At 41.4% G+C, this 7105-nt stretch overlaps 1 non-coding gene across 1 annotated transcript; it reads right to left on the bottom strand.

Moving 5' to 3' along the window:
* Positions 1–6789: 6789 nt before the first annotated feature.
* On the bottom strand, positions 6790–6862 carry TRNAG-ACC (transfer RNA glycine (anticodon ACC)). Its single transcript has one exon. It is a non-coding gene; the product is annotated as a tRNA-Gly (tRNA).
* Between the last annotated feature and the right edge of the window lie 243 nt (positions 6863–7105).

Here is a 7105-nt window from a genome sequence, read left to right as displayed (position 1 = left end):
ACATGAAAATTGTCAAGATTTTTGATTTAGAAGTATAAGACTCTAATTACAGTGCAGAAATGAGTTACAAATCTATTCAGAGTTAGAAATGGCAGAACGGGTAGGATTTTGAGACATCTCGATGACACTTAAACATAGGGGATTAGGAATGCCCTACAAGGGTACTAGAAAGCTATCCAGTTGAAGAAATAAGATTTTGAGGTCTTCCCATTCATGTAATTTAATTCTGACCAATATTTTTGACATGTTCTCTTAAGTCGCACTGATTTAGGTCTGCATTGTAATGAAAAACGTTTTCATTTAAACCAAGTTTAGTAACTAAATCCTTGTGGCGTTGCCTGAAACCTACCACGTGAGTGCAAAGGAAAGGTGACTACCAGTTCCACTTCTATTTAGAAGTTAGACAACAAATGATTGCCTTTTTGGCAGGAGGTGGGAGGCCATGGCTTCCAAAAGATCGCAAAGATGGGAATTTGGTGATGGTGACAGGTTCTTTCAGGAAACAGTCATATAAAAGCAACCCAGAGATGAGCTCTTAAGGAAGCAAGCTGGAGACGGAGGCCAAGGGTAGAACTCCAGGGATTTAGACTCATTTGTTCTTATACCTTTTTCAGCAAAGTTGGCATAACTAAAATGATTTCCGCTGACAGTCATGCCCCTCCAAGAGAGGCAACGGGATTGACACCATGCTGGTTACCTGCATTGATACTCTTGTAACGGGGAGTTACAAGATAGGATGAGAGAGAAATTGATTGGTGAATCTAGCCTTCTAAATTTTTTTTCACTCAACTTGAAGGAATGTCAAGGAAACTGTATCATGGCTATTATGTCAAGAAGAGGCTTAAATAACCACCAAAAGGTATAATAATTTAGAAGGCTGTTTTCCAACTGTTTTATGCCCCAGATGCCAAATAATTTTATGGGAACCACTTATATATATATTAGAAAAAGTTTTTTGAGAGACAGTGGCGTCCTGGGCCTGGAAGCTCCCTCCTCTTACCCTCCATCCTGGCTCCACCTCCCTTGGGGTCCCCAGAGGCAGAATTTGAAGACTACATGAAACAGTGATTTGAAATACTGTTTAAGAAATTACTCATCTACCATGAAGGTCGGGGGAACGCTGCCTTAGGCCCAGGAAATTATTTCATATCCTACTTTTCTTTTGTGACACTGTCATGCTTTCTTTCTGCTTTCCCTTCTTTCTCTCCTTTTTTCTCTTTTATTTTGCTTTTATTTTACAGGTTTGGTGTGTCATTTTCCCCTAAATTACATAATCCTAACGACTCTACTATTAAGGTTAGCTCAATCCCACCCTTGGGAGAAATAGTTCCGTGTTTTTGTTGTCTACCCACCCAACATTTATGTCATCGGAGAGCTTGCCCTATTGCCCATTATCACCTCTTCAGCCTCATTTTTTTTTCCACTGTAAAACCAATTTTCTGTTGCTTTGACTATGAAGATGTCTTAGCTCATTCACATAAGATCGTCTTCCCTCTCTGTCTCACTGAAGTTAAATCCCTTTGGTCCCTGCACATATCCTTGGGTTCAACTTCCTTTTGGCCTTCTGGGTCCCTTATCTAAGGAGCAGGCTTCCCTCTCAAGCAGGGTAGTCCTCATGCACCCCTCCATCCGGAAATGACACGAACACCTGCCCAGTCCACCAGACCAGCTGGATGAAAGCTGACCCTTGACAAAGTGGGCACCAGGACTGTCCACACATCTGTCCACTCCACCTTGTTCATAACATCATGGCGGGGAGGGCATTTATTGTGGAAGAGGACTCTGAAGAGATAGTTATCTGTTTCATATGAGTTTTCAGAAGATGTATCTCTCTCTCTCTCTCTTTCCCTAATGATTGATGAAGCCTCTGATGCAGAAAACCTACCGGTTATTACTTACAACTTCATCTTTTCAAAGTCAGAATTCTTACAAAATAAAATGAGTGGTTGAGAAATCTAAGCCCAGATGAATATCAGGTATTAACAGGTAACTTACATGACCAGCGTTTCCCATTTATCTCTTTGCTCTCAGCTCCTATTTACGACAGCAAATTAAATTACAAATGGTCAGTCACAGAAGGGTGCCCACTATGTCTCCACAGACAGCCTGTTTCTTGAGAGCAGGCAGTCTAGGCAGGTTTCATCAGTATATTTTATTACATGCTTCTAAGTTCCTGATGCTCAGCCTGATTCGGTGCTGGCTTGTGTTGAGATCTAACCCTACCAGGCTCTGGCTGGAAGCTGAGCCCTGGGTGATTACTGTCTCTCGTTATCTCCAGATGGGGAAAACACATCTTGGCTACTTGTAGGGAACCTCAGCTTCATTTTCCTTTTGGGTAGCCGTGTCTTCTTCCTTTCGCGTGGGCGAAGCCAGAGATGAAAACTGCAGAGCGATTCTTTCCCTTCGCCACATGATGTGAGTTGGCTGTAATGCTGAGGAAGCACCAGGAGTAGGGAAGCAGTCGCTCCTATGATGCGTTTTAGCCTGGGAGGGAGCCCTATTTCCTCAGGAGCCCCTGGGGCAAGATGGTCTCTGCCGGTATGACTCTCTCTTCCCAGTCTGCCTTCCCCTAAAGGAGAACCCAACACTGATGCTCTTCGGTGCTTTAACACACATGATCTGGATGAATGGGGACCCTCTCGTCTGCCTACACTGAAGTCTGGAAGGACGAAAATATAGCCAAGGAGAATTCTCCAAACTTCTGAGATCGGTGGCTAGTGCCCTACTGAAAGAATAATGGGGAAATTGTTCATTAAGTGCCTGGTATGCTCCTATGAACTGACTCTGGTTCCATGGAATGGGGGTGGGGGCAGGGAAGAAGCCACAGCTCTCTCTGCCAAGGAACAGACATGGCTGACCCCTCCCATGGGCAGATGTATCAGCTGCCAGCATCTCCGCCCAGCTGCCAGCCCCAGTTTCAGAAATGGCACCATTAGAATGTAATTCCTTTGGGTCTAGAAGACTTTTTAAGCTGCAAACACTCTGTATCACCCTCTTCCCAAATAAAATGGAGCTATGTAGATACCCTTAGGATTGGTCAGTTCAGTGAAAAGCAAAGACCAATAGAAATGGAATTTAATTTTTCCTAGTAAATGTTCTGAGTTTATCAAGTTCAGTATGGATTTTACAATACACTCTTTGTGGGGAGGGTATAGCGCAGTGGTAGAGTGCATGCCTAGCATGCATGAGGTCCTGGGTTCAATTCCCAGCATCTCCATCAAGAAAATTAAAAACAAAATCTAATTAATTCCCCACCCCCCCAAAAAAAGTTTTTTTTTTTTAATATACTCTTCTATAAGGCTATTAAGTTATTTCTTTTGTTTGTATACTGGCTGTAATAAGTTCACGAGATACTATATAAGTAACTCAGGGCTCTAGAGGTGTACACTTTTATGAAAAGGATGTAAAATACCCTTCTAAAAACTATCTACATGCAGAGTACACTAAAACTCATTCAAAGGTACAGAACTTCTTCCGATTTAAAAAATTATTTCAGCAATTTTTTTTCATATGGTGAATTTAACTTTAGATGGAAATTAAAATGTGTCAGCTCCAGTAATATGGTCCAAGTACGGTAAAAAAAAAAAAATCCACAAACACATTAGAAAGCGACCTCAGATAAGGCAGAAACAGAAGGAAACACACACACATGCTGAATGGTTGGAGAAAGTGGAGGCTTCCTTTGGCTGAATGAAAGAATGGTAAAAAAAAAAAAATCTAGCTTTTCAGAAATACAGCAATACAATGTATATCTTATTTTTTTTCCTTTGGTTTGATTTCTGCTAGGTGTTTGAAGCTTATTACATATCTGCTGGATGTTCCAATAAACTTTTCACATTATTGATATTCGACATGTGAATTTCCATACTAGACATTGGCCAGAGATCGTGGATTTGGGACATGAGGAAGCATCAGTAAGCTGTCTCCCCTCCCCTCTTTTCTTCTCTAGTAGATGCTTCGTGCTTTGTGCCACAAGGGGCCACTTCTGGTGACCTCCTTCTGCATTTGGGACACGTTATGAAATGATGGCCGACCACCCTGCTGACCAAAGCTGGAAGAATCACAAGTCCAGAGGACTCAAGGGCAATGCTGGGTGTGTAACACACGCCTCAAGGAAGTGCCTGCCAGAGTAAGAGGACATTAGTTGTTATTCTCTGACCTTCAGACATGGTCTTTCTTGAACATGCCTACAGTTCAAAGAAAATCCAGCTACAAGTGGAACCCTGAATTCACTCAGGAAATGTGGCAAGGATATGCGAGACATATTTCTGATCCCGAGCCAGCATCATAGGCATAGTAACACCAGGGATGTAAAAGATGGAAATGTGGTTTCAATAAGAATGCTCTCAAGGAAATGTGTGCATTGGAGATAACTCAGATCTAAATGGAGTCTTGCATAGCCCTCTACAAAGCCATGAGATAAATATCTGAGATCCGTGTAACATAAAACAACGAATTTAGAAGAAAAAAAAAAGCTCATCTTCCTCCCTAGACCATCTCTTTCTTTACTCAGCATTACACGCCGCCAGATAGCATGATTTCTCTGGAAAAATCTTGTTTTTACCGAGGGTTTGCCTAGGACAAATTATAATACAGGTATCAAAAGTAGAATCATGAAAATTTTTAGTACGAAGTAGAGTGCATATAGATCACAATCTATTCTACACACACACACCCCTCACTTTTCAAATATGAATCATTCACCTCATCTGCTGGAAATAATAATAAAAAGAAATCAGCCTAACTCTTCTAGGGGAAAAGAAGAAATTTCTGCATTCAACAGGATACGTGCCGTACAGGGCATTTTTGGTTTGCATAACTCTAATAGCTGTAAAAACACAGAAAAAAGCAAAAGCAGACAAATGATGCCTCCAGATGTTTTGGGGGGTAGGTTTTTGCAGAGCAGAACAGATAGTAACCGTCTCAGTGCAGGTGAGGTACAGGCATAAACTCTATCAACTTTCTTGCCATTTTCTGTGAGTTTCATAGTGGATTTCAGCTCAATGCCTTTGTGTGTGGAGGGGTGGGGGGAGGGGGGGAGGGTAGAGTTTGGTTGGAGCTAGGAGTTTGGCTCCAGAGCAATTAGATGTGTTGAACCTCAGAAAAGTTCAGACAGTAAGATTAGTGCCTCTGCAAGTATTCAAAGGTTTATGGACTCAAAGCTCATCTGAACCCTCTAAACGTATGGAGTTGGCCAAGTTGGCTAGAATCACTGACAGGATTGGACTCTTTCCCAAGCCTTCCATCACTTCCACTCTGATCCCTGCCAGAAATCAAACAAGAAAAAGCCTTTCTTGTCGTGTTTTGACACCCCCAGCTTTAGTCTCTGCTATAAACTCTGCAACCAAATATTTCAGCCTATCAACTGAAGGTTGATAATATACATGGGCGAAGGTTCAAAGGGTGGCCAAGAGCCTGAAAAAGGGTCACTCGGCGTTACATAAATAATGTCCTCTGAGGATAAATTAAAAAGTGACTGATTACAGGTCCAGCCATGTGAGCAGCGACTCTTTCCGATTGCCTGGCGGTCCCCAGTAGCACACTGTTGGGGGTAGGGTTTGGTTCAACAGGCGCGCTCCAAGGTTACGAAAAATGTCAGCCATCATTGAAAACGTTCTTTCCATGATAAAAGAAAAAGAAAGAAAAAGAAAAAAGCATCCAATAGCTTGGTTGAGTACAAATATATACCTAGCCGGGCACAGTTATAGGAAAAGCTAAAATTTCAATCTTTAATTCAACTTTTATCCCAGTTTATTCAAAAGGGATTTCCACTGAGCACTAGTATTGTATTATTTCTTTTTCCGCTTACTACTTGACATCAATTTGTCTAATCTGGTAATTTAATCTATAGTTTATGGCTCTGTGAATTACCTAAATATTGTTATCTGTTGCCTCCACCACAAGAATATTGGACTTAATTTTATATTATTTCAACGACATTCACTCATTGAACTTAATTTTAATATTTAATGTCGGACTTAATTTTAATATCATTTCAATAGCATTTAATAGCATTTCAATGATATTAAAGTTAATGGATCTCAGCCTTACCTGAGTTATTAGGCATCAAAACTGACTCCTATTGACCACTTTGAGATATATGATGTTACATTTTGTGCAAAGATTCTTTTTCAAGGCTTTTTAAAAGCTGTGGGTTGTAACTGATACACTCACAACATCAATTTATTGGGAGACAAGCAGAAAATTCAAAGATGAGTTAGAATAAATTAACCTAGGAGAGCAAACACCGTAGTCCGTCTTATTCAGCATGAGTAACCACTGTTAAGTGTATAATTTTGTGTCATTTATATTGGTTATGCATTTATATTGGTCATGATAGTGAATGTATTTCTTACCATGGATCACAGCCGGAGCCATGTTTGATGGCTCGGGGACCAATGGTTTGAGAGCCATTGATTTAGACATTCAAGTAATAACTTTGAGACATCTAGTTTTTATTTATTATTATTATTATTATTATTTATGTTTATTCTCACCAGAGTAGGCAAAGTGGGACTCTTCCTCATCTAAGCCAGACCACATCACTCATTTGCTCAGAACCCCCAATGCTCCTCCCATGTACCCCAGAGGCACCTCTGACCCCCTTGGTGCTCACACTCTGTCACTCACTTCCTTTCTGCTCATGCCCCTGGCCTGTGGCCCTTATCACCATCCTGTAGGGTTTACTTATTTGGGACATTTAGTCTGTGTTTCTCTTGACTAAGATGTGAGCTCCACAAAGACAGAAATTTGTTTATTCTGGTCATGCATATACACTTCTGTTTTTAATGGAGGTACTGGGGATTGAACCCAGGACCTCGTGCATGGTAAGCACGCGCTCTACTACTGAGCTCTACCCACCCACCACCCACCCCGTGCATATTCACTTCTGCCACTTAAAACCAGCCATAATGACTATCTGTGGAGTTGATCACCTTTATGAACGAGCTGCGTTCAAATCCATAGCCCACATTCATTTTGCCTCTGGGGCCATTGGAGTTGTTAGAGATCTTCCATCTTTGCATAATTTCCTTCAGCTCCAGCTCATACCTCCTTTCCGCTGCAGACTCACCGAATGGCCACCCCATGGCCTGTGCTAAGTCAA

Source organism: Camelus bactrianus, chromosome 7 (genome assembly GCF_048773025.1).
Source record: "Camelus bactrianus isolate YW-2024 breed Bactrian camel chromosome 7, ASM4877302v1, whole genome shotgun sequence".
NCBI classification, from domain to species: domain Eukaryota; kingdom Metazoa; phylum Chordata; class Mammalia; order Artiodactyla; family Camelidae; genus Camelus; species Camelus bactrianus.
Note: the sequence above shows the minus strand (reverse complement) of the source record. Positions and strands in the feature narration are given on the sequence as shown.